Below are 27,470 nucleotides of genomic sequence, written 5' to 3'. Positions count from 1 at the left end.
GGACATTTTAACTATGTATATTCTTCCCATCCATGTGTATGGAATCTCTTTCCATTTCTTTATGTCATCATCTATTTCTTTCAATAATGTCTTATAGTTACCGCTGTATAAGTCCTTCACCTCCAGGAGGGAAGTTATTTTCACTTTACACCAAACATGAATAGGATTCCCAGAAAATGGCTGCTTTCTCATGAGGGTGACAAAGCTCTACTGTGTCCTGTATTAGAGGGCGCCACTGCTGCCATCTCCCCGAGTCTGGGAGGGCTGGGTCTGGGAGAAGCCACAGTGCTCTCCTGTGGGCTGGAGGAGACGGACCTTCCTGAGAGAGCCATGGTCTGAGAGTGCAGGGGGGCTGGATGATGGGAGGTGAGAGGGTAAGTGTGAGGTGCACCCAGAGACTGCTGAGGGAGACGCCCTGCTGTGAGGCTGCTGGAGGATTCCTGGAGGGATGTGCCATCGCATTTGGGGGCAGTCAAGTTTGCCTTGTGTGAGAGAGCGTGAGAAAGAGATGACACTGGCTGACACAGGAGGCCAAGTGAACACTGGGAAAGGCTGAGCAATTTCAATGCTCCCTCAGGTATAACTTAAAACTCATCTCAAGTGTGTTGACTGAAAACAAGCAGCTTCCTTCCAGATGACAAGCTGGAGAAAGGAGAGATGAAAAATGAAAGGGATGCTCTGACTAAGCATTAATAAGCCACAGGCTTGTGTGAAAGGCAAGATTTTAGGGAATCAGAACATCAGTTTTAATCTGAAAGAAAAAATAATACAAGGGTAGTTCCATTCCTGATATCCTCCTGAAGTCGAGGCTGAAGCAGTAGGACCGAGGTGATATGAAATGTGGGTTGAGGCAGCCAGGAGAGGAACAAAACTGCATGTAACGTGAACAAATATTTGAGCCCAGGGTCCTAGTGATGAGAAAGATGAGAAAGTATTTGATAAAAGCATTAAATCTAGTACCTCATTCACAAATGTCCTGAAACATTGGGCATGACAAATTTCAAAGTTGTCTCTGCACCCTTTACTGCAAAGTCCGTCTTGTGAACATGAAGGTAAGCACTGGGCATTTACTGAGCACCTGCTGAGTGACAGGCCCTGTGCAAGGGCCTTGGGTGGATGCTCTCATTCAGTCCTCTCTCAGTGAGATAGGTCCTGTGACCATCCACACTAATCAATGAAGAAACTGAGGCACAGAGAGGTTAGAGGTGGCAAAAGGCCACTTATCCGGCAAGGGATGGAGCCAGGGTTCCCACTCAACTGTGTTCAGCTCTGAGCTGGGACCTTAGCATCCAGGACGGTGTGGCGGTGCACAATATATAGAGGCCGTGAAAATAATGACAATGTGGTGGAGCCACACATCACACAGGGCTTAGGTCTAAATTGAGTTCCTTGAAAATCACACGTTGCCCAGTGTTGGAACAGATCACAGTTTTTAGTTTTTTCTGTGTTGAGCGTAAGATGAATAAATGCCTGGAGGGAGCCGGCTCCATGCCCACTGGCACGTCCTGCCAGAGTCCCAGTATCCTTCCTGGGGACAAACCAGCTCAGGCATCCCCAGTGCACCCAGCAGACTCCAGAGGATGGCTCTCCCGTCCCCGAGAGAGGCCAGGTGCTGGCCTCCACTCTGCCCAGCCCTGATCCCCTCGGGCTCCTCATCTGACCAACGGGCTGCAGCTGGAGGACTGCACCGGGCTGGGCTGTGCCTTCCTTCCCTAAGAGCGGGCGGGTCCTGGAACATGGGGAACTGAGTCGTGGGAAACAGAACAGCCTTTCCCTCACCCTCCTGTGGGCCTCCCCGGGGTTCATCCAGAAAACGGCCCATCTTCTCAACCTCTGACCTGAGGCAGACAGATCCCCATCCTGGGGCGTCCTCCCCTCTCTCGGCACCTGCCTCGCCTCCAGCGTCCGTGTTGGCCCAGGGTCGGGCCCTTTAATTTAAAGATGCCATTCGTGTGAGAGTTGAGCGTTGTGCCCTCGATAGCGATGCCTTTTACAAGCTGGGTCACGGAGAACTGTGAGCGGCTACCAGAAAGCACTGGAGCTAGACCTTGTGAGGAACCCGCGCGCACAGGCGCTCACACCACAAACAGCCTCGCCAGCCTGATCAGCTTCATCTCAGAACGTTCCTTCCGGGGGAGCCCTGGGTCTGCTCTGAAGATGCCCTGGAGCGTCTGGCCGGATGGGCCGGGTCACGGGGTCTGGGTGAGTGAAGAGTTGTCTGCCAACGCGGAAGACATTTCATAACCGTGTGCGGAAAGCGGGAGGCAGTGGTGAGCCGTCCCCGCGGTGGTGTCAGTGATCCCGGTCCTGGGTTTGGGCGAGGCCTTCTGGAATGACTGGGGTGGGAGGGGCCGCCCTAGGGGGTGGTCAGCGAGCGCCCCTCTGAGGAGGTGGCGTTTGGGCCCAGGCCTGGCTGCAGAGGTGGCACAGAACGTTCCAGAGCCCGAGCTGGGGCTGGGCCTCGTGTGTGGGAGGACAGGAGGCGCCGGAGGGAAGTCGGAGGGGAGGGTGCGGGACGGCCTGGGGGTCTCTGCCGGGCTCCGCTCTGGGAGAAGCTGGCGGGGACACCTCGCGCCCCTGACTGTCCTGGAGCGCCCCCTCCCCGCGCAGACGTTTCCTTCCTCGTCACTCCCACAATCCACGGGGCGGACACCACGCGCTGGCTTCCCAGCCTCCCTTGCAGCTGGCGCAGTCATGTGACCCGGGCCCACCAATGGGAAGCCCCCTGGGCCTCCTCCCAAGGGACCGGAAGGAGATGGCGCCGGGCGGAAGCCGCGGGCACTGGGCTGGGTTCGCTGGCGCTTCCGGGGGACCAGGGCGGGCGGTGTCTCCCTTCCGGGGGCCGCAGGCTTGGGGCTCGGGTCGGGTGGCCTTCCTGGAGCGGCCCAGGTGTGGGCGGCACTTGATCCCCCGGAAGCCGCTGAGCCGAGTCGGCCCCCGTGGGTCCTGAGGGCGTCCTGGGGTCCACACCGCGCCCGAGGGCCGGCCTCCCTGGAGCGTGTAGGCGATGCACGGGCTCCGACCCTCAGGCCCGAGAGCAGAGCCCGCGCCTCCCCAGGCCGCGGGGGTTGGTGTGTCCGCTGACCTCCGGAAGCAGCCGTCACGTGCTCCTTAGCCGCTTAATCCAGCTGCGCGGCGTCCTGGCGTCACGGTTCAGAACCTGGTGACGCAAAGCCGTGGGGCGAGGGGGCGGCTAGCCAGGGAGCGAGGCGACCTGGTTGTCCTTTCAGTGTCCGTCCTGCCGCTGGAGTCCAGAGCCAGCAGTTGATGTGGATCAAAGGCTGGTGGCTTTTGAGCCGGGGCCCGTGGGGACCCGCATGAACCCTGGGCAGCGTGCTGGCGGGTTGCCCCTTTGCCCTGCACGTGCTGTGCCCCTAGGTTGGTGACGTGGCTGTGCCATTTATGCATCAGCAGGGGGCTCGGACCTAGAGAGGGTGGGGACATCAGCTTCTCCCCACGATCGGCGGTAAACACCATTTAGACCCAGGCAAGTCTATCCTACTAATCGATTACAGGGGAGAAAATCAGGTTTGAGAAGGAGTCGTTGTGCAGTATGTTGCACTTCCATGGATAATTCTATGAAGTCTCATTACTTATGACTAGACTGAAAGAAATTGAATTTTGATTACTTAACTACATTTCCTGCTGTGCTTATGAGGAATGCGCTTTTTCTAAAGGCCCTCTGTCTCCTTCGTTGAGTGTGATTTTTCTCTGAGAGCCTGTCTTCCCCCACGAGGCAAGTGTGCCTAACAAAGGGAGATGTATCTGGAACTGAGCAGCGCCATGAGGGGCTTCTAGAAGTCTCTGGGAGTCTCAGGGTTTGTCCTGGAAGGTGATTCTGGAAGGAAATCATATCCATCCTGGGCTCTTTGCTTTCATCATTGTTATTGTCATCGCCATCGTCATCACAATTGTCATCATCATCACCATCAGCTTTATCATCAGCACTCTCGTCATCACAGCCATCACTGAATATGGTGCTCACTATGTCCCATCACTGCTCTAAGTGATTTCAGTTGCTCCTTTGTCATCATCACAAATCTCTCAGGTAGTATCATTGCCATCCTCATTTTAATGGTGAACAGTTGAGGCACAGAGAGGTTAAGAGACCACCTAATGTTGCACAGGTAGTGAGCTGCAGAGCCTGCACTCACATGCGCAGCCCCGCCCCAAGTCCACGCTCTCAGCCGCTCTCTGTGTTGCACAACACGCCCTGATCTCCCTGGACAGTCTTTGCTCCCCGTCATTGGCATCGTGTCCCCACCTTGGCTGTCCTCAGAATGCCCCTCCCCCAGGCCTGGGTCAGATGTGCCCATCCTCCAAGCTCCTTTCTGGTCCACCTCTTCATGAAGCCCCTCCTATCATCTCCTCTCCCTGGCTCCAGAAGCTCATGGCCTGGTGGCATAGTGGTTAAGTTTGCACGCTTTGCTTTGGTGGCCCAGGATTCGTGGGTTCATTTCCCAGGTGTGGACCTACACACTGCTCATCATCCATGCTGTGCCGGCATCCCATGTATAAAATAGAGGAATATTGGCATGAATGTTAGCTCAGGGCTAATCTTCCTCACCAAAAAATAAAATAAATAAATAAATAAAATTAATTTTTAACATGGAAACAAAGCAAGATAATCAACACTTGTCTGAAGGCAGAATGTCTCTTATCTACTGCGATGTTTGTTACAAGAGTGGCAGAGAGTGAGGGAGCTGGCCGGTGGCGTAGTGGTTAAGTTAGCGCACTCTGCTTTGGCAGCCTGGGGTTCACAGGTTCAAATCACAGGTGTAGACCTAGCACTGCTCATCAAGGCATGCTATGGTGCTGTCCCACATAGAATAGAGGAAGATGGGCACAGACGTTAGCACACTGACAATGTTCCTCACAAAAAAACCCAGACTGACAGACAGTGTACGATCTTCTCTCACCTCCTCACTCCATCCCTGGAAATAATATTCCAACTCATACAACATGACATCCTACCGATCCACCAGCCCACAAATGGAATGCGTGTCCACCGAGGGTCTGGATGTGGGTGTCTCTGTGTCGTCTTGTCCCATGTGGAGGGGCAGTGTCCACTCAGGGACCTAGTGAATATCTATTGACTGACAGGTGCCAGTTAACTGTTCACGTCGCTCCTGTTTGGTCTCTGGGTGCTTCCTTTCTCCTGTGACGTCTCCCTCGCTGCTTGCCCTCCTGGCTCCAGCCTGAAGCGCCCGGTGAGGCTCCAGCAGCTGGTCGGGAGCTGGCGAGGAGGAGCCCCAGCTCGGCCTGCTGAGCCATGGAGAGGAGTCTCTTTTCCATCAGTTCTTCTCGGGCCTCTGAGCTTGGAGTGAGATGAGATCCGCCCTGGATCCAGTAGCCTGGGCCCTTGCCTCACACGGACACGGGAAGGAAACAAATGCCCACGACCAGCTTTTATGTTTTTTCTCTACTCTTCTGGGAAAAATAGGGTCCTGGCTTCCAGAACGTTCCCTGAAGCCAGGAAGGGCCAGGGCTCCAGTTTCGCCTTTGTCAGCTCCAGACCCGTTTGCAGTTCCATCAGAAGGAGGCATCGCCCCCACAGAAGACCCCTCCTCACTCCCACAGGACGCGGTCCCTGTGAAGGAAGGACTGTGTTGTCAGAGCTGCTGCCACTCAGCCTGGAACGAGCCTCCCGACTCGGCGTGGCCTGTTTCCATCTATCTGCTCTACGGGGCCTTCGATTCTGGAAACCAGTTCAGTAAATACGTCCGTACCTGTGCTATACATACATATATCGATATATATGAATAAACGCTCATTGGACTATCGTTTACGACAGGTTAAGACCAGCAACCACAGAGTGTGCCTGGACAGGGGCAGGTAAATGCTGTGTGTTAATCTGATCACAGGGACCCCACTGGCTGTAGAAATGAGGCTCCTCCACGCCTTGTCCCTGGGGGTTGGGAAGATGCTCTGGGCTTGGCCAACCGGGTCTTGCTCTGGGACTTAGGAGCTCAAGTGAGGGAGATGGAGCTGGAGGGGTCACATGGCGGTCAGTGGGGTGTGTGGGGAGGGATGCTTGGGTGTGACCTCCCTGGGGTCCCCGCTGCCGGCCTCCTGGGAGTGACCTGGTTCCTAGGTTCCCAGTAGGTCTGTGAACCCTGAGAACTGTGGATGGTTTACTTTGTCCTTAAGACAGAGTCGGTGTCTGTGGTGGCCCGAGGGCCCTGGGCACTGGATCTGCTCCGGCCCACGTTACTCTTAACTGCAAGGTCACATGTGTGTGTCCCCGCCTCTGCAGCCAGACCACAGGCTCTCAGATGGCAGGGCCACTTCTCACATGTCCTTTGTCCCCATGTCACCTCCTACAAGGCGTGGGGGCCCCACAGACACCCAGCACTGGCTGCAGGGCTGATGGCACTGATCACCTCCCTCTGTCCACGTTGTTGGTCTCAGGTGGCGGATGATAGGAATGACTGTGACAGCAGGAACACACATTGCTGGAGCCCTGCCTTTGCCCAGAGCTCACACTGAGAACAACCATTGCAAAGAGCAGAATGGGTTTGCCCTGGCCGACGTGGAGGTCGCTCATTAACACAGACGGAAGGGACCTGATGGCAGACGTGGGGGACGGGAAGGCTGCCTCCTGCTCAGAGCCGGTCCCGCTCCAGTCCATCTGCCCATGTCCAGATCTGGGCAGTGGTGGGGTGATGCACGAGAGGTACAAATGGGGGCGTCTTTGGGGAGCTGTTGATGACAAGGATGGGTCCTACAGAGAGGAGCCTTTGGGAGGTGGTGGCGGCTGAATTGCTCTGTGGGTTTGACTTTCTATTTAAAGTTAACTAAACCATGACTCATGCCTGCCACATCCCATGCATATTGGTTTCAGTGGATTTGCTGCTAATTTCTGCCTTAGGAAGAGCTGAGCCTCAGGAGAAACTCGATAAGCAAAAGTGAGCAGGTGCATCTTCTGAGAACCGACTGGAGTCATCTTCACCATGTGTTCAGGTGTCTGCTAACTTTATAAAAACAGTTTGTCCCTTGACAGTCCATGAGCAGAGGAAGGATTGAACTCACCAGGATGGAAGGAGCCAGCTTGGGAGGAAGGAGGATGAAATAAGGTACAAACAAGATGATACCCCATATTGGTATGTCTGCACCACCTTCTGGGTCTCTATCCTGTCAAAGCCCAGGGCTTACAGGTCCCATCCTCTCGTGTCCAGGACGAGATTCAGTGATTATCACCTGGCATAGAATGGACGCTCAGGCCTACACATGAACAGCAGCCCTGGACTCACCTGGGCGTGGCCTCTGACCAAACTCTCCCTGAGGCCACCCCAACACATTCCTGCCTCCAGTCGCCGCATCTGGCTGCTGTGGGAGCTTCCTGGTCATGACATCAATGTCCCCAGCCTGATTTCAAGGGAAAACTAAATGAAGGAGAAGGCAAGGCTGACAAGAGGCTGGGCCCTGACTGGGGTCTGGGAAGCTGGTCATGCTGGAGACACGGCCCATGGGCACTGACTATGGGCAGAATCGAGATGATCATCCCAGACAGGCCGGGCTCCTGGAGCTTGGTGTGGAATCACGCTACTGTTTGGAGCAGCCCAGGGCAGAAGGGAGCAGGTGGAACTTCCCCCTGTGACCTGAAGGAAATCAATCGCAGGGCTGGGGGACTTTGGCACCTTACAAATATCCTGTTCTTTCATTTTCCACCTGTTGGTTTCTCCCCAGTTGATAAGGCTGCCCTGGATCAATAATTCATTTCCACTGAGGATTGTGTGATGATGACTTTCCAGTTCCACTGTCCCCTCCCTGCTTGGTGACTGTCATTGTCCTGTGAAGCGGAGCCTTTGGGGGAGTCTCTGAATGACAGGCCCTGTGGAAGGCAGGGCGAAGGCTTCCCCTGTCCCTTTCTTCATCGGTTTTCGAAGTGATGTGTGGTCCTGGTTGGGTCCTGGTTATAACATACTGACACAGCAAACATTTGAAAACCATTGGAAAAATCAGAATAAAACCTGGGTATTAGAGGGGCCGGCCGGTTAAGTGCACATGTTCCACTTCGGTGGCCTGGGGTTGGTCAGTTCCAATCCTGGGTGTGGAGATGGCACTGCATGGCAAGCCATGCTGTGGTAGGTGTCCCACATATAAATTAGAGGAATATGGGCCTGGATGTTAGCTCAGGGCCAGTCTTCCTCAGAAAAAAGAGGATTGGCAGATGTTATCTCAGGGCTAATCTTCCTCGGGAAAAAACAAAAAACAAAAAATGTGGGTATTAGAATCTAATCTGGGTATTAGACTGGATTCAGAAATTATTAATTTTTTTTGTAAGTGTGATAATGTTATTTTGTCTATATAGGAAAATGTTCCTCTTTTTTAATACATGTAGACAAATAAAAACAACTCAATCCCTCAAAAACAAAAATATAATTGCTTCAAACACAGGATAATTGCAGACATTTTATGTGCATGGGTGCACACACTCCCATGTGCACACACGTACACACACGGTCACACACACACACACTAACAGGACAGTGTGGGTGCACAGCTCAGGCTGGGGCAGGATTTTAAATGTCTGTGACGAATCTCCTGCCCCTTCAGTCCTGTCCGCATGTCCTGTAACTGTGGCTCACGTGCATTTGGGGACAGGGTTGGAAGGTTAGGGGTTGAACTGTGACAGCTTGTGCAGTCGTTCTCAGATCTCTCGTGTGTCCGCCCGCACCTGTTCCCTTGATGCTGGGTTTGCACACGTGACTTGCTTTGGGCGATAGATGGAGGCAGAAGGGCCAGTGAGGCAGTTCTAAGCTGAGGACTCAAGAGGCCTGGGAAGTTCCTGTGCTCTTACACCGCTGCTCTTGTCAGGAGAAGAGCATGCCTGGGCTGGCTCGCCAGTCCCAGGGAGATGAGAGCACATGGAACAGACTCCTCAGCCAAGTTCCGCCCACACCAGGCAGTACCCAGCCCACTGCTGACCCGTGAGTGAGCCCATGAGACCAGTAGAGCCACCCAGCGAAGTCAGCCTCAATAAGTGAGCCAGCCCTCGGCAGACCTGCAGATCCACGAGAGCACAAGGCTGTTGTTTGAGGCCATTGCATTTCAGGGTGATTTGTTACACAGCATTCTCCTGACAAAGCTGACTGATGCAGTGTCCCCTTCCCAGTCTGGGCACCCAGGAATCCTTGGGTCTTCCTGTCCTGCAAGTGCCTGGGCTCCTCACCCCACTGACACAGCATCGGAAAGCAGTGGGGGGAGAGTCTTGTCTATTGAATTTGTTCAAGACACCAGGCGTTCATGGGCTTGACTGCTTTTGAGACACTTAGCAGGTAATTTACGACTCACATAATAAACACGTAATTATTGCTTATGCAGGTTTGATGACTGCGTTATGAGAAATATCAATCTTTGCTCAGAAGTTATTAGGAAAAAATATTGTCCCCAAACATGCCTCGTGAACAGTGACGCGCAAAGCGTTCACTCAGAACGAGTGATCAGATCGCGATCAGCTTTCGTGTGGGACACAGGGCGCGTCTGGAGGACCGTCCTCAGCGGGATGGTCTGACGGAGCTGGTGAAGCATGGGCCGGGTGGGAAGTCGTCGCGTTCCCGGAGAAGAGGTTTCTGATCGTCAAAAGCAGCCTGGGCTCCGAGGTCTGGGGCCCCGAGGTGGCAGAGACTGCGGCGTGTTGAGAGGAGCCAACAACAATGCTCTATGCTCTTTGTTCATCGTGGGAGGGCAGAGACGAGACGGGGTGGGTCAGGAGTCGCCACGTCTGCCCCTGGATGGGGCGGGGGAGCCGTGACACGGCGTCCAATGAGGACAAAAGCAGGTCTGGGCTGTGAGAGCTGCAGAGGGCGCCCCCCACCCCCACACCCCATGCCTGGCGGCCCCAGACCCACACAATTCTGTGTTCTGGAGGAGATTCGACGACTTTCCAGAAGTCTTCTTTCCTGTACCTTCTCCTACCACGTGGGCAGAGGGTGCTCCGTGACCCTGACATGGGGTGCAGCCAGGTGACGTGTTTTGACCCATGGCAGACGGATGCCAACTCAGGCTTGAAAAGCTCTGCCATGGTTGGAAGTGAGAAGAGCCTGCCGGCCAGCTTGCTGGTCCAGGAGGACAACAGACACGTGGAGCTGACCCAGGCCTGCATGCTGAAGGGGGCTGCCCGGCTGAGTCTCACCTGGCCTTGCCGTCTCCATCGCACCTTTGACGGGCGAGCCCTGCCGAGGTCAGCTGGTTCGGGCAGCGGATGCCCCTCCGGCTGTGTCTTGCCTGCGGCACTGCCGCGAGGGCCATCTGTTCCGAGGGCTGTGACTGCAGCGTAAGGTGATGGTTACAGGCCCCAGGCCTGGGGCTCCATCCAGCTCCACGCGTGTTACAAGCACGCGGGTAGATGGGACAGCAGGTCAAGATCCAGTTCCAGCGCTGCCAACCTCTGCGCCCTGACAGACACTCACCTCTCTGATTCCCTGTCCTCGTCGTAAATAATAATCATCATCCCTCACAGGCTCCTGGTGAAGAGTAAGCGTCTGGACATGTGTGGAGCGGTAGGAACAACGTGTACACACAGTCACCGTCGGTGCTGCTGCAGTAGCTGCATCGGATGCTGGTGGTCCTTCAATGCCAGCTGAGAGTCGGGGCCTCGTCTCACAGACCCGCCTTTCCCCAGCGTCCTCTGCATAGTCACATTCAACAGGATGAGCGAAAGGATTCTGATCAAACATTTGAGAATCACAGGATTAAACCAGGTCAATCAAGTTCTTTCCCACAGAGCACGTCAGCGCCTCTCACGTGGTGAGGAACACTGTCCGGGAGGGGCCGGCTTGTCGGGGATTAATGCATGGCTTTGCAGAGCATTTCTTATGGCTGGAAAAGAGTGAAATAAACCTAGAAAACCCTGCGCTGTGTCCTCCTGTCACTGAGTGAGCTGCCTCCTGCTCGAGTCCCTGCAAATGAAGTTACTGTGCAATTTACAAAATGGGGAAAAGGAAACACTCCCTTTCCAGCACAGGAGCCCGACGGGGCAGCTGCTTCCTTTACCTCTGAGGGCAGCTCAGAAATCGGTTAGCTCTGGTTTGTCAAGTGTTTACAGGCCTTGCCTCGCCCCCCGCCTTGTTAGCAGCGATGCTCTGACTTTGGAACATCTTTGCACCAGCTCAGAGCTCCTCCTTTCAGACTGAGGAGCCGTCAGTGTGAGCCGGAAGTCGCCGCCCTTGAACAGCTGGACCAGCTTCTGCCCTGTCAGGGAGAAGGCCCTGAGCGACAGCTCTCCAGCATGATGCGTAGGAAATAAAGTCTCCCCAGACAAGTTGAAACACATCTTCTTTCCACAGGGTTTTCTTCTGAGGGTGCACACTTAGCCAAATTCTACAATTTTAAAAATTGAACCTGTGAATGACTAGTTCTGCTAGTCCTGCTTCCAGAGAGCTCAGGCGTGGAAAGCTGTCCCAGCCACTCTCGGGGTCCGTGCAGAAATCACCGCCACACTGAGCATGTTGTGCCTCCGACGGCCATCTCCAGAGGCCGAACATCTCTGCAATAAAGGACCGTCCACGCTGCTGAGACCAACACACCCGGAGAAAAGTGAGCGGTCAGTCCGCCCACAAATGCTGCATAGTTTGGCCTTTTCGTCCCAGGCCTCTTCACTGAGAGATGGCCGGTCCAGACAGTCAATGCTGAGGGCGGGCTGGGTTCAGCCCCGGCAGGCTGGAGTTAGCGCTCGACTCGTCTGAGAAATTCCCTGAATTTCCCACTTTGCTTTTATTTTCTATTTTTTACCACTTTATTGAGTTTGTGTTGACTTAAAATAAAAGGCACATACTGATAGTTTTGGACGTATGTGAATCCACGTGAAACCATCACCACAGTGAAAATAATGAGCATATTCATCACCTCCAAATTTCCTCCTTCGTTTTTGTCACCCCCCTCCTGCCTGCTAACTAACGCCCTGCCTGCTCTCACTATAACCTCTTTTTGTTTTCTAGAATTTCATATAAATCCTACTGGTCATACTCATTTTGTGTGGCTTCTTTGTTAAAAATTATGTTATTGAGGTCATATTGGTTCATAATATTGTGTAATTTCAGGTGTACATTATTATATTTCAGTTTCTGTATAGACTGCATGGTGCCCACCACCAATAGTGTAGTGTTTATCTGTTACCATACATGTATGCCCCTTTACCCCTTTCACCCTCCCCCCCTTCCTTTCTGGTAACCACCAATCTGTTCTCCTTATCTATGTGTTGTTTGTTTATCTTCCACATATGAGTGAAATTACATGGTGTTTATCTTTCTCAGTCTGGCTTATTGCACTTAATGTATACCCTCAAGGTCCATCCATGTTGTTGCAAATGGGACGATTTTGTCTTTTTTATGGCTAAGTAGTATTCCATTGTATATTTATTCCACATCTTCTTTATCCATTCATTTGTTGATGGCCACTTGGGTTGCTTCCACATCTTGGCTATTGTGACTAATGCTGCAATGAACATAGGGCTGCATAGGTCTCTTTCCATTGTTGATTTCAAGTTCTTTGGATAAATACCCAGTAGTGGGATAGCTGGATCATATGGTATTTCTATTTTTAACTTTTTGAGAAAGCTCTGTACTGTTTTCCGTAGTGGCTGCACCAGTTTCAATTCCCACCAGAAGTGTATGAGGGTTCCCTTTTCTCCACATCCCCTCCAATATTTGTTATTTTTTTGGCTTGGTAATTATAGTCATTCTAATGAGTGTAAGGTAATATCTCATTGTAGTTTTGATTTGCATTTCCCTAATAATTAGTGATGTTTAACATCTTTTCGTGTGTCTGTTGGCCATCTGTATATCTTCTTTGGAAAAATGTCTGCTCACATCTTCTGCCCAATTTTTGACTGGATGTTTGTTTTTTTGTTGTTGAGTTGTATGAGTTCTTTATCTATTTTGGAAATTAACCCCTTGTTGGATATATGACTTGCAAATGTTTTCTCCCAGCTGGTGGGTTGTCTTTTCATTTTTTTCATGGCTTCCTTTGCCTTGCAAAAGCTTTTTAGTCTGATGTAGTACCATTTATTAATTTTTTCTTCTGTCCTCCTTGCCTGAGTAGATATGGTATTCAAAAAGATGCTGCTAAGACTGATGTCAAAGAGTGTTCTGCCTATATTTTCTTCTAGGAGTTTTATGGTTTTAGGTCTTACATTCATGTCTTTAATCCATTTTGAGTTAATTTTTGTGTGTGGTGCAAGATAATGGTCTACTTTTGTTCTTTTGCACGTGGCTATCCAGTTTTCCCAACACCATTTGTTGAAGAGACTTTCCTTTCTCCATTGTATGTCCTTGGCTCCTTTGTTGAAGATTATCTGTCCATAGATGTGTGACTTTATTTCTGGTCTTTCAACTCTGTTGCATTGATCTGTGTGTCTTTTTCTTCTGCCAGTACCATGCTGTTTTGATCACTACGGCTTTGTAGTATATTTTGAAGTTAGGGATTGTGATGCTTCCAGCTTCTTTTTTCTCAGGATTGCTTTGGCTGTTCAGGGTTTTTTTTGTGTGTGTGTGTGAGGAAGATTGGCCCTGAGCTAACATTATTGCCAATCTTCCTCTTTCTGCTTGAGGAAGATTGTCCCTGAGCTAACATCGGTGGCAGTCTTCCTCTATTTTGTTTGTGGGATGCTGCCACAGCACGGCTGATGAGTGGTGTGTAGGTCTGTGCTGGGATCTGAACCTGTGAACCCCAGGCCGCTGAAATAGAGTGCACAGATTTAACCGCTATGTCACTGGGCCAGCCTCTGTTCGGGATCTTTTGCTGTTCCATATAAATTTTAGGATTCTTTGTTCTATTTCTGTGAAGAATGTCATTGGGATTTTGATTGGGATTGCATTGAATCTGTAGATTGCTTTAGGTAATATGGACATTTTAACTACGTTTATTCTTGTAATCCATGATCATGGAATATCTTTCAATTTCTTTATGTCTTCGATTTCTTTCAATAATGTTTTATAGTTTTCAGTGTATAGGCCTTTCACCTTCTTAGTTAAATTTATTCCTAGATATTTTCTTCTTTTTGTTGAGATCGTAAATGGTATTCTATTCTTGACTTCTCTTTCTGCTAGTTTGTTATTAGTATATAGAAATGCAACTGATTTTCAGAAGTTGACTTCGTACCTCACAACTTTGCTGTAGTTGTTTATTATTTCTAATAGCTTTCTGGTGGATTCTTTAGGACTTTCTATATATAGAATCATGTCTGCAAACAGCAAGAGGTTCACTTCTTCCTTTTCAATTTGGATTCCTTTTATTTCTTTTACTTGTCTAATTGCTCTGGCCAAAATCTCCAGTACAGTGTTGAATAAGAGTGGTGAGAGTGGACACCCTTGTCTTGTTCCTGTTCTCAGAGGGATGGCTTTCAGTTTTTCCTCATCAAGTATGATGTTGGCTGTAGGTTTGACATATATAGCCTTTATTATGTTGAGGTACTTTCCTTCTATCCTCATTTTATTGAGTTTGTGTCACAAGTGGATGTTGGATCTTGTCAAATGCTTTCTCTGCATCTACTGAGATGATCATGTGATTTTTATTCCTCATTTTATTAATGTGGTGTATCACATCGATTGATTTGCAGTTGTTGGACCATCTCTGGATCACTGGTATAAATCCCACTTGATCATGGGGTATGATCATTTTAATGTGTTGCTGTATTTGGTTTGCCCATATTTTGTTGAGAATTTTTGCATCTATGTTCATCAGTGATTTTCCTTTTTTTGTGTTGTCCTTGTCTGGTTTTGGTATCAGGGTAATGTTGGCCTCATAGAATGAGTTAGGAATCATTCCATCTTCAATTTTTTTGGAATAGTTTGAGAAGGATAGGTATTAAATCTTCTTTGGATGTTTGGTAGAATTCTCTGGAGAAGCCATCTGGTCCCAGACTTATGTTTTTTGGGAAGTTTTTTGATTGCTGTTTCAATCTCTTTACTTGTGATTGGTCTATTCAGATTATCTATTTTTTCTTGATTCTGTTTTGGGAGGTTGTATGAGTCTAAGAATTTATCCATTTCTTCTAGGTTTGTGGGCGTATAGTATTTCACAGTATTCCCGTATTATCCTTTGTATTTCTGTGGTATCCATTGTAATTTCTCCTTTTCATTTCTAATTTTATTTGAGCCTTCTCTCTCTTTTTCTTAGTGAGTCTCACTGAGGGTTTGTCAATTTTGTTTATCTTCTCAAAGAAACAGCTCTTAGTCTCATTGATCCTTTCTACTCTTTTTTTAGTCTCTATTTAATTTATTTCTGCTCTAATATTTATTATTTCCCTCCTTCTACTGACTTTGGGCTTCATTTGTTCTTCTTTTTCCAGTTCTGCTAGGTGTAGTTTAAGATTACTTATTTGATATTTTCTCATTTGTTGAGGTGGGCCTTTATTGTTATCAATTTCCCTCTTATAACCACTTTTGCTGCATCCAACAAAAATTGGTATGTTTATTTTCATTTTCATTTGTCTCCAGGTATTTTTTGATTTCTCTTTTGATTTCTTCATTGATCCAATGGTTGTTCAGTAGCATGTTGTTTAATCTCCACATATTTGTGACTTTCATAGCTTTTTTCTTGTAGTCAATTTCTAGTTTCATAGCATTGTGGTCAGAAAAGATGCTTGATATGAGTTCAAGCTTCTTAAATTTATTGAGGCTTGCCTTGTTTCCCAACATATGATCTCTCTTTGAGAAGGTTCCATGTGCACCTGAGAAGAATGTGTATTCTGCTGTTTTTGGATGGAATTCCACATATACATAGATATCTATCTATCTATCTATCTATCTATCTATCTATCTATTAAGTCCATCTGGTCTAGGTTTTCATTTAAGTCCACTATTTCCTTGTTGGCTTTCTGTCTGGAAGATCTATCCATTGATATAAGTGGGGTGTTGAGGTCCCCTACTATTATCGTGTTGCTGTTAATTTGTCCCTTTAGGTCTTTAACAGTTGCTTTATATACTTTGGTGCTCCTGTGTTAGGTGCATATATATTCGTAAGTGTTATGTCCTCTTGGTGGGAAGTCCCTTTCATCATACTGCCCCTCTTTGTCTCTCATTGTCTTTTTATATCTTGAAGTCTGCTTTGTCTGATATGAGTATGGCAACACTTGCTTTCTTTTGTTTGCCATTTGTTTGGAGTATCATCTTCCATCCCTTCACTCTGAGCCTATGTTTGTCTTTAGAGCTGAGATGTGTTTGCTGGAGGCAGCATATTTTTGGGTCTTGTTTTTTAATCCATCCAGCCACTCTGTGTCTTTTGATTAGAGAATTCAATCCATTAACGTTTAGAGTGATTATCAATATGTGAGGCTCAATATTGCCATTTTATCTCTTGTTTTCCAGTTATTCTATATTTCCATTGTTTCTCTTCCTTTGTATTTCTGATTGCCATTTCATTTTGGTGGTTTTATGTGGAGATTTTCTCAGTTTTCTCTTTTTTATGAATTGTGGCTCTGCCCTGATTTTTTGTTTAGTGGTTACTGTGAGGTTTGTATAAAAGATTTCATAGGGCCAGCCCCATGGCATAGTGGTTATGTCCAGTGCATTCCACTTCAGTGGCCCAGATTTGAGGGTTTGCATCCTGGGCATGGACCTACACCACTCCTCAAGCCAAGCTGTGGTGGTGACCCACATACAAAATAGAGGAAGATTGGCACAGATGTTAGCTCAGGGCTAATCTTCCTGAAGCAAAAAAAGAGGAAGATTGGCAACAGATGTTAGCTTAGAGCAAATATTCCTCATTAAAAAAAGACAACCAAAAACAAAAGATCTCATAGATGAGATAGTACATTTTCTGATAGCCTCTTATCTCCATTCACCGAAGCAGGTTCCATCCCTTTCCTCTTCCCCTTTTGAGTTATTGTTGTCACAAATTATCCTGCTTTGTTACTAAATTGAAGTGTTTATAGTTACTTTTGATGTGTTCCTTCCCTTTATCTTTTAAGTTATAAGTATTTGCTACCCTGTTTTGAAAGAGATCTGTAGTTTTCTGATTTTTTCTGTCTATCTCCTTGCTCAAAGCTTTGTAGACCTTTGCCTTTTTGTTTCAAGTATGAGGGCATCCTTCATCATTTCTTGTAGGGGAGGTCTAGGCAATGAACTCCCTTAGCTTTTGTTTATCTTGGAAAACTTTTGTTTCTCCATTGTATCTGAAGGATAGTTTTGCTGCATAGAATATTCTTGGCTGAAAGTTTTTATCTTTCAGTATTTTAAATATGTCATTCCATTCTCTCCTAGAGTATAAGATTTCTGCCAAGGAATCTACTGAAAGCCTGATAGGGGTTTCTTTGTAGGTTATCTTCTACCTTGCTGCTCTTAATATTTTCCTTTGCTGTTGGCTTTGCCAGTTTTCCTAATATATGCCTTGGAGAAGGTCTTTTAGCAGTGATGTGATTAGGAGTTCTATTGTCTTCATGTATTTGTAAGTCTGGCTCCTTCTCCAGGTTTGGGAAGTTCTCAGCTATTATTTCTTTGAACAAGCTCTCTGCTCCTTTCTCCCTCTGGAATACTCACAATCCTTATGTTGCATTTCCTAATTGAGTTGGATATTTCTTGAAGAATTCCTTCATTTTTAAAAAATCTTAGCTCTCTCTCCTCCCGCATCTGAAGCATTTCTATATTTCTATCCTCTAAGTCACTAATTTTTTTCTCCATAACATTAGCTCTATTTTTTAAGGATTCTAGATTTTAAAAAAAAATCTCATTGTGTTCTTCATATCCAGAATTTCTGCTTGCTTATTTTTTATAGTTTCAATCTCTTTGGTGAAGTAGTCCTTCTTCTTATTAATGTTGTTCCTGAGCTCATTGAACTGTCTTTCAGAGTTTTTTGTAACTTGTTGAGTTTCTTTATGATTGCTATTTTGAATTTTCTATCATTTAGATTGTAAATTTTTGTGACTTCAAGGTTAGTGTTGGAGATTTGTCATTTTCCCTCTGCTCTAAGTTTTTGCTGTAGTTTCTCATGGTATTTGATGAATTAATCTTTTACTGGTGCATTTGTGGTAGTATCAGCTCTCAGATTCCACCTGCTATCTCTAGGGGGAAGCAGGAGCTGTGTTTCTGATCCCACCCTATCTGCTAGAAGTTGTGCAGCTATGGTGTGCCCATGGGCTGCGAAAGCATTTTCACCCAGGCTCAGGGCTGCTTCTGCACCAAGGTGCTTTCCCACTTGTGGGGCTGCAGCAGTACTATGGGCACTCATGTTGGCCAGGAAAGCATTTGCATGCATGTGTATTTCTTCCACCACCTGTTCTTACAGTCACCCTGGCCTCTCTGCTTGGTCAGTGGGGCTTCTTTGCAGGGTCTGAGCCTGGGCCACTCATTGGGACTGCAGTGGCAGGGTGGGCTCTCCCACTAGCTGGGAAAGCATTTGCACATGGGCCCAGGGCTGCCAGGGAAGGGTAGGGGAGTGCTCACCTATTTCCACCACTTACTGGGGGGGCCAGTCTATCCACCTACAGATGTATAGCTGTGTAGGTCTCTCTGGTGTCCTGTTGTGCTGTGTAGGTATCTTCTGTTTGTCAATGAATGTCCATTAGTTGTAGTTCAAAGGGGGAGAGATAAAGAGAAGAGCTCGCTCTGCCATGTTGCTGACATCAAAACCTCTGCTCTGATTTTTTTGTTTATTGGATACCATGAGGTTTGTATAATAGATCTCACAGATGAGATAGTCCATTTTCTCATAGCTTCTTATTTCCATTAGCCTAAGCAGGTTCTGTCCCTTTCCTCTTCTCCTTCTGAGTTATTGTTGTCACAAATTATTCTTTTTTGTTTTGTGAGTTTGTGACTAGATTGAAGCATTTATAGTTATTTTTGATGCTCTCCTCTTTATCTTTTGTGTTACAGTTAATTGTTTGCTAATCTATTCTGATAGACAGCTGCAATTTTCTGATCTTGTCTTTCTATTTATCTTCTTGCTCAAAGCCTTATAAACCTTTGCTTTTTTGTTTCAGGTTGGAGGGCTCCCTTCATCATTTCCTTTAAGGCAGGGCTAGTGGCAATGAACTCCCTTAGCCTTTGTTTATCTTGGAAAGCTTTCATTTTTCCATCATGTCTGAAGGATAATTTCAATGGGTAGAGTATTCTTGGCTGATAGTTTTGTCTTTCAGTATTTCAAATATATCTTAGCCTGTAGGGTTTCTGCTGAGAAATCCACTGAAAGTCCAGTGGGGTTTCCTTTGTAGGTGATTTTCTTCTGTCTTGCTGCTCTTAATATTTTTACTTTGTCATTTCCTTTTGACAGTTTTACTAATATATGCCTTGGAGAAGGTCTTTTTGCATCAATGCAATTAGAAGTTCTACTGGCTTCAGGTACTTGTAAGTCCAGTTACTTCCCCAGGTGTGGGAAGTTCTCAGCTATTATTTCTTTGAACAAACTCTCTGTTCCTTTCTCCCTCCCTTCTCCCTCTGGAATACCTATAATCCTTATGTTACTTTTCCTAATTGATTTGAATATTTCTCAAATAATTTCTTCATTTAAAAAAATCTTAGTTCTCTCTCGTCCTCCACCTGAAGCATTTCTATATTTCTATCTTCTAATTCACTAATTCTGCCCTCCACAGGATCTGCTTTATTTTGTATGGTTTCTACATTATTTTTTATCTCATTAATTGTGTTCTTCATATCTGGAATTTCTGTATAGTTTTTTTTAAGGGCTTCAATCTCTTTGGTGAAGTATTCCTCTGTTCATTAACTTTATTCCTGAACTCATTGAACTGTCTTTCTGGGTTTTCTTGTAACTCACTGAGTTTCTTTATCATAACTATTTTGAATTCTCTATCATTTAGATTATAATCTTCTGTGACTTCAGGATTGGTTGCTGGAGACATCATTTTCCTTCTGTTCTGCAGTGTTACTCTAGTTCTTCATGGTGTTTGATGAATTGATCCTCTGCTGGTACATTTGTGGTAGTATCAGGTTGCAGATTCCACCAGGCACCACTTCGGGGGGTCGGGGGGTGGGGGGGGGACAACAGGTGCTGTGTTTTCTGATCCTGCACCATCTGCTGGTAGTTGTGCCTATCTGTCTGCTCTCTGTCCCCACAGGCTGGCCACAGCTCGGGGAGTTGAACTCATGTGGGTGGGGCCTCTGTGCTTGGTGGGAAGGTTGTGGCTGGGTGCTGCACTTGGTGGGTGGGTTGCTTTCATGCTGGCAGGGGCCTCTGCACTTGGCAGGTGGGTCTAGCTGAGCTGCCGTGGTAGGTTGGTGGGGCACCTTCATGGGGGCTAAGCTGCTGCCACTCAGTGGATGGTGTTTGCATGGGCAGGGCTGCCTCAGTAGGTGAGTGCACCTGCGTGCTGGGCTACCACTCTGAAAGTATTTGCACATGGGCTTGGCTGCCTCTGCTCCCACTCAGTTGCACTGGCTGCTGTGTGCGGATCCGCAACCTGGATCACAGCTGCCAGGGAGAGGGAGGGGTCTGCTCACCTAGTTGTACAGCTTCCTGGGGACCCAGTCTGGCCACCTTCAGATGTATGTCTATGTGGATCTCTCAAGCATCCTGTTGTGTTGTGTAGGGAATCTTCTGTTGGTTAATGAATGTCTGTTGAGTTGTAACTTAGAGGGGAGAGACATAGGGAACAACTCACTCTGCCATGATGCTGATGTCACTCTTCTGTGTCTTCTTTTACTCAAAATAACTGTTTTGACATCATCCATGTAGTTGTGTGTGCCAACATTTCATTCTTTTCATTGCTGCTGGACTATCTAGTCCACACACAGGCATGCCAAAACGCACATTTATTTTCCCACAACTGGACTTATTTTGTATCTTGAGCCAGTGTTATGACTGATGCAAAAAATGTAATTTAGTCAATTTGAGGAAAGTCAGGCAAGACCAAAGTGATGTGGTAGAAGGGGGTGTGAGGAGGAGCTTCGTAGACGTAACGAGAGGGACCTAAGTGTGTGTGTGTGTGTGTGTGTCCTGGTGTGATCCCTAATCAGGAGTCTGGGCCCCAGGGAGCCTGCTGGGCTCTCGGCAGCAGGGGCTGTGTTCCCTCCCCTCCTGGAGCCCAAGGAGGGGACATTGCCCAGGCCCGGCCCTGGCACTGCCCCCCTGCTGACAGGAGAGCTGACAACCACCAGGGGGAGGAGATGGGGGACAACAGGGCCTTGTCCCTGCAGCCTGAAAACCCCTCCTGGGCCCCCAACCCCATCTCCCTCCTAAATCTAGCTGGCTGTATCAGGATGTCCACGGGCAGGGAAGGTGGAGAGGAACTTTCCAGAGCCTTTCTCAGCCCCATGATGGAAACGGGTGCAGCCTTGAGACAGGCTCATAGGGGTCAGCATGCACAGTGCACACCCACTGCTGGGGGTCCTGCTAAGGGGCAGGCGTGGGACCCAGAGTCACTCAGTGTGTCTCAGTGTGATGTCAGAACATCAGGGAACCCTGAGGGACCCACACAGGGAGCCGTCCAGTGGATGGAGGACAGCGCTTGGCAGCAGTGGGGCGGTGAGCAGGGCTGGGTGAGGAAATGTTTGTGACATGATCTCGTTTCAGCATAAATGAGGCTGCACAGATTACACGCATCAGTGTGTGTTCCTTTTAGACAAAGTTAGAAATGGAAGAGAAGCAGTATCCATTGTTAACGTGATTCGTCTCTGAGGATAGAATTTTGGGTGATCACACTTTCTTTCTCTGTGACTCTCAGGATTTTCTGATCCCCCCACTGATGTGCATCCTTCATGCAACTAGACAGATAGGAAGCTTTTAAAAATTGGCTTTGCTTCCTGGCACCTTCCTCCTGGGCACATCTCTCGTGAGAATGGCCTCTGGGTTTTCCCGTCTTGGTGAAATGCGTGTACATCATCTCTCACTAGCACAGCAGAGGCCACGAAAAAGTCAATGAAAACAGCAGGTGGACTGCACCACAGACATCTAACCACAACTTGAATTTCAGAATGTGTCAACGGTCTTGTCTGTGCACAAACTCTAGTTTGTCTCATGTTTTCATCCATGAACTAAAATAATCTAAGATTGAATAATCCTCAGCTAATTTATACTTGCCCTCAGAGTAAATTAATTCCCTTTTTAATTAATGATTTCATTACAGCAGAATTATATTTTTTAAATGTGTGACTCGGGCAAATATTAAAAGTGTTGGGTTCCCCAATTCACACTGGCTAAGGTAGGGGTGGAGTCAGCTCAGAGGGTGGGGGCCAGGTCAGAAGGGTGGGGCCAGGATTCAGGGACAAGGCTAAGTAAGAGGTGGAGGGACCATGTCAGAGGGGTGCAGTCATGTCAGAGAGGTGAAGTCAGGCTGGAGGGGCAGGGCCATGCCTGAGAGGTGGGGCCCATGCTGTCCTTTAGTGGGGAAGGGCCAGACAAAGTGATGTCCATGGACAGGGCTCCATGGGTCTCAGCCCTTCTTTCAGTGCTTTCATCTCCACCATCTTTCTTATTGACCTCGAGAGAAATGGGGTGAATTCACCTCTGCACAGTCCATGACACACTGTGTATATCCTTTGTCTGCATGTGGATTCTATCTGATTTTATTTCTTTATTCCCCTTTAATCCCATTCCTCATCTCGTTCCAGTCCCACTCTTAGGAAATCATAAAGCTGTTTTCATTAGTATCTTTTCTTTATTGAAATTTTCTCTTATTTATTTATTTATTTAAAGATTGGCCCTGAGCTAACATCTGTTGCCAATCGTCTTTTTTTTCCTTCTTCTCCCCAAAGGCCCCCAGTACCTAGTTGTATATTCTAGTTGTGGGTCCTTCTGGCTGTGCTATGTGAGACACCACCTCAGCGTGGCTTGATGAGCAGTGCTAGGTCTGTGCTCAGGATCCGAACTGGTGAAACCCTGGGCCACCAAAGCTGAGTGTGTGAACTTAACCACTGGGCCACGGGGCTGGCCTCTATCTTATTTATTTGAAAGTGTTTGTTGAGACTCTTTCCTAAGACTTTATCCTTATGAAATCCTTGAACTGTGTTTAATGACTGTTTTTTTTATTTGAATGTGTTCTTGCAAAACGTCCATTGCTGTCTTGTGGGCATATAATTTAAATATACATCAATGGTACTGTGTTAAATGTTTCATTCTGTTTATGACAGTTTTTCTTTTTACAGATGATTATGTGTTGAGCATATGCTCCTGTTGCTGAGTACACAGTAGCTCTATGTTTCTCATGGCTGCATCATGCTCCAAGGCTGCATTCTCCTCATTTTCCCTCTCCAGGCTCCCAGGACGGTACCCACACCACGATCAGAGAGCAGCCTCTTACTATTCCCTATGGACCTGTGAGAACATCTCCCTGGGCATGTGCTGGAAGGATAGAGGACAGCATCCCCCCTGCACTACCTGCTCCCCACAGACCCCAGGGTCCCACACACCTGTCAGCAGAGACCCTGGGCTATGGGAGGCCCCTGGCGGGGGAGCAATAGTTCTGGTACAGAGGCCTCCTCTTTAAAGGGGACCCCCCCCCCCCACAGGTCTGGTCCAGAGTCACATCTAAACAGGCAGCTGACACTGCAGAGGACAGGAAGGGGCAGCTCAGGTCACTCCAGGTAGAGTTACCAGTAAATAAAGATACAGGATGCCAGTTCAGTTTTAATTCCAGGTAAATAACAGGTCATGTTTAGCCTCTATAGGCCCCATGCTGGTGTGTCCTAAACACATGGGGGCCTGTGAGGAGGGGGATGGGCCAGGGGCCAGGGGCCACCCCTTGTGATGCTCCCTGAGCCCTGAACGCAGACCACCTGAGTGGGGTGGGGGTGACCCAGTGCCAGGAGACCCTGGGAAGGAAAAGCACTTAGCTGACGCGTTAAAACATGCCGGTGCTGCACTCCTCTCCCTGGAAGCTGCTCTGTGGGTGGAGAACAAAGCAGAGCCTACAGTGAAGGGGTGAGTGAGGCAGAGAAATCCTGTCTTTCAGCTGGAAGTGCCTGGGGCAGGTGTCCCTGCTGATGAGAAGAGGGAGAGAGGAGTAGGGGGAGGGGAGAGGAAGCGCAGGTCTCTGCAGGGCAGGAGTCGGGGAGGACGTGGGCCCTCAGGAGGCCTGGCCACAGGGAGATGAGCAATTCTTCTGAGTAGGAGGAAAGAAGTTAAGGTGGTTGGGAGCTTCTGGGTTGGTGAAAGCGGTGGAAATTCAGGGACAGTGGTGCTCAGAGAAGGCATGGAAGCTCCATGACCCTTCCCTATGCATGCCTTCCATCTGGCTGTTCCTGAGTTATAGCTTTTTATAATAAACCAGTAAGCTAGATCTTCAAAATCAATTCTATGAATCAGACTATTTAAACTTTATTTCTGCTATTTCAAGAAGTAAACTGGGGGCCAGCCCCATGGCCCACTGGTTAAGTTTGTGTGCTCTACTTTGGCAGCCCAGGGTTTCACCAGTTCGGATCCTGGGCACGGACATGGCACCACTCATCAAGCCATGCTGAGGTGGCATCCCACATAGCACAACCAGAAGGACCTACAACTAGAATATACAACTATGTACTGAGGGGCGTTGGGGAGAAGAAGAAGAAAAAAAGACTGGCAATAGATGTTAGCTCAGGGCCAATCTTTAAAAAGAAAAAAAGAGAAGTAAACTGGAAGACACTGCAAATGCAAAATTTGTAGCTAGTGCAGTAACACAAGTAGCCAAAGTTTTTGATCAGTATCTCAATTTTATTACTTTGGAAAATAATGTCCTTGTATTATGTAATCAAGATAAGGCAATGGTTCCAGTTGTGCCCTGACCAGTCCAGATAGCACAGACATGGTGATGGAGCTGTTCCAGGCACTGTTGCTGACAACTTCTCCTGCTTTTTTCACCCTGGGTACTGTTCCTATAAACAGATGTTCAAGAGGAACAGCAGCAGAAATGAGAGCAGTGAAAGTAGATAAGAAACTTAGGGAAAATCTAAGAGATGCACGAAATAGTCCTCTCCCACGAGGCACTTGGAGCTGGCTGAGCCCACCCCACGGGCCTTTGTTCATCCCGTGGACGGAAACAGGGATCGGCAACTCCTGTACCGCGTCCAGCTGGGCCTTGGCGCATGGTGCACTGGATTCCACTTAGACTTAATTTGGAAGAAACTTCAGGAGTGGAAGATTCTCTATGATGCTGGACCACGAAGAAAAAACAAGAAGTCTTACGATTTAACTGAAGTTGAGAAATTTTGGCAGAAACATAAGGGAAGTCCATTCCCATAAGTTGCAGAATCAGTTCAGCAGGAACTGGAATCTTCCAGAGCACAGGAGGATGAGGTCAAATGACTTAAATGCATTGTGGCACTAGAGGGGGGAGATGAAGGAGCCCTGAGTTCGCTTTCTGATGAGACTCCTAAGCTAACATCAGCTGCGATTCCTTGCCAGAACTCCGTGGGAAAAAAAGACATTGCTCTCCAGACAAGCGTTGCCGGTGCTGTCTTAGAACAGAGAAAGGTGAGAAAACTGGATGCACATTTTGAAGATGAATAAGAAATAATGAGCAAAACTCCTCTGGACAAATCTCTTTTGGGTATAATGTCAGACCCTGGTGCAGGAACTCCAGAAGACAACAGAAGCTGTTTCTTATCTGTTATATGAGCAAGCACCTTCTGAGGCTGACTTAGAGTAATACAAAAAGGCTTTAGCTGACACAGGACGCAACCTAAATCCCTTACAATATATCAAACAGCAGAAGGCTTTTGCCCAGATGGCCTCAGCTCCTGCAGCTATGGCAACACCACCACTAAATGCTGGCTCTCTTACCATGAGGCCTGAATACAGGATCCCGGTTTGTGGTGGAAGGAGGGAAGAACCTGGTACTGAAACGGCAAAATCCACCTGTTACTCGTATTTTAGACAATCTCATGGAGAGGAAGTCAAACTCTAAAACTGATGACTACAGATATTTTAAGCCCAAAATGCTGCAGGGCAAAGACGGCTCAGTTCCAAGGAATCCATGCCAAGAGGCAGTTGCTTGGGAGGAGGCAACTACATTGATGGCAACATCTTGTTGACCAATAACGGGGAGACAGGCAAACACATTGTATACAGCTGCGGGGAACTTCTTAATGTGCCACAGCTCATAAAACAGTTGTCACAACTTGGAGAAAAAGGAGAGGCTGCAGTCTGATCAGCCGGGAGAGCCCCCGACACGGCTGTCCACGGTCCCTGGACCCGGATCCCTGCCCCTGCAGTTCTAAGTCACAGGTCCTGTCATTTAGTGCAGCCCGACCCCGTGCACCTGCCGCCCTCTGCGTTAGGCTCCTGATCCCCTCCTGGCAGGTCACTCTTTGATTCCTATTCAGCTTTCATGAGTCCCTCTAACCGTGCTGGTGACAAGTACAGATTAATTTCTCGGCCTGACTTGGATGGTTTTCATCTTCGATTCCTCTGTATCCCCAGGGCAGCTCCAGGCATGTTGGTGTCTTAATTCATCATCTGTGATTTTACAAAGCGATCGCCCAGCGTGGGGACACTTCCACGTCACACATCTCACTGCACAGGCCACACCCAGGCCAGGCAGGACCAGAGTTCAGAGCTGCTTTCTAGGGGCCATCGTCACGGACACCAAGGGGCAGGCCCATGTCTCCTCACAGACGTGCAGTCGGTCTGTCTGCAGTCAAATGGAAGTGGCTGCACTCACTGTGGGCACAGGGGCCTGTAGGTGCACATCTTCTGTGTTGACTGTTGCTCATTCCCTCTGCTTCCAAAACCAAAAGGCCGATTTTGCTTTGGGAAACCACATCTTCCCCCCTTTAGTTCTCACAAACCTCAGGAATTGGTTCCTCTGTGACCCAGGCATTTTACAAAGGGCTGAGCCAGTCAGATCTTCATACTCCCCTGGAGAAAGGCAGAGGGAGTGACGTGCAGGGTGAGAGCATTTCCAAAGTCAGAGCAACTGCAGCCAGCGAAACACAGCCCTGAGTCACTGTGCTGGGCCATCTGGGGGCAGATAAAATACACTCAGTGTATGTGACTTCCCCAAATTCAGATAACCCCCACGTGACCTGGGTTGGGGAAGCCCGTCACTCCCAGGCTGACTCTCCTCTCAGCTAGAAGCCGGGCGCAGGTGTGCTCCTGAACATCCATTTCCAGGCTCAGAGCGCTGGCCACCTGGCTGGGGGCCCCTTCTCACCTGGGCTGAGTGCTCTCAGCTGTTCCTGAGCATCTCTCTGGCTCGGCAGCCTGAGGCCTCAGAAAATGTCCCCAGAGAGGATGGATGGAACTTTCCACGGAGTGCTGAGTTAAACCCACCCTGGTGCAGACTTCCTTGTGTTCACAGGGGCTGCCGACTCTCTGGGAGAGACCAGGGGAAAGAGCGCGAGTAGACGGAGCCTGTGTAAGGGACTAACTTGGGAACTAATTCATCCTGTGAGCACACTCCGTCTCGCCTGCTCATCCTGCATCCTGCTCTTCTCCCATCTCTCTCACACCAGCCTCCCCTCTGGTCTCCTTGGTGAGAGCCACCAGGAGGGTCCCCCCCAGTACTGGTGGGATGCCCCGCTGTCTGTACCCACACAATCTGTGCCTGGACAGGGGTGGGGTTGGGTGTGAGACACACTGGAGGGAGCACCGTGGGGTGGGGG

General features: G+C 48.4%; 1 pseudogene; it reads left to right on the top strand.

Moving 5' to 3' along the window:
- The first annotated feature begins 1,983 nt into the window (after positions 1-1,983).
- Positions 1,984-26,263, top strand: LOC103542927 (sec1 family domain-containing protein 1 pseudogene; annotated as a pseudogene).
- Positions 26,264-27,470: the final 1,207 nt, after the last annotated feature.

The sequence above is a fragment of the Equus przewalskii genome, chromosome 7, assembly GCF_037783145.1.
Source record: "Equus przewalskii isolate Varuska chromosome 7, EquPr2, whole genome shotgun sequence".
Taxonomy (NCBI): domain Eukaryota; kingdom Metazoa; phylum Chordata; class Mammalia; order Perissodactyla; family Equidae; genus Equus; species Equus przewalskii.
Note: the sequence above shows the minus strand (reverse complement) of the source record. Positions and strands in the feature narration are given on the sequence as shown.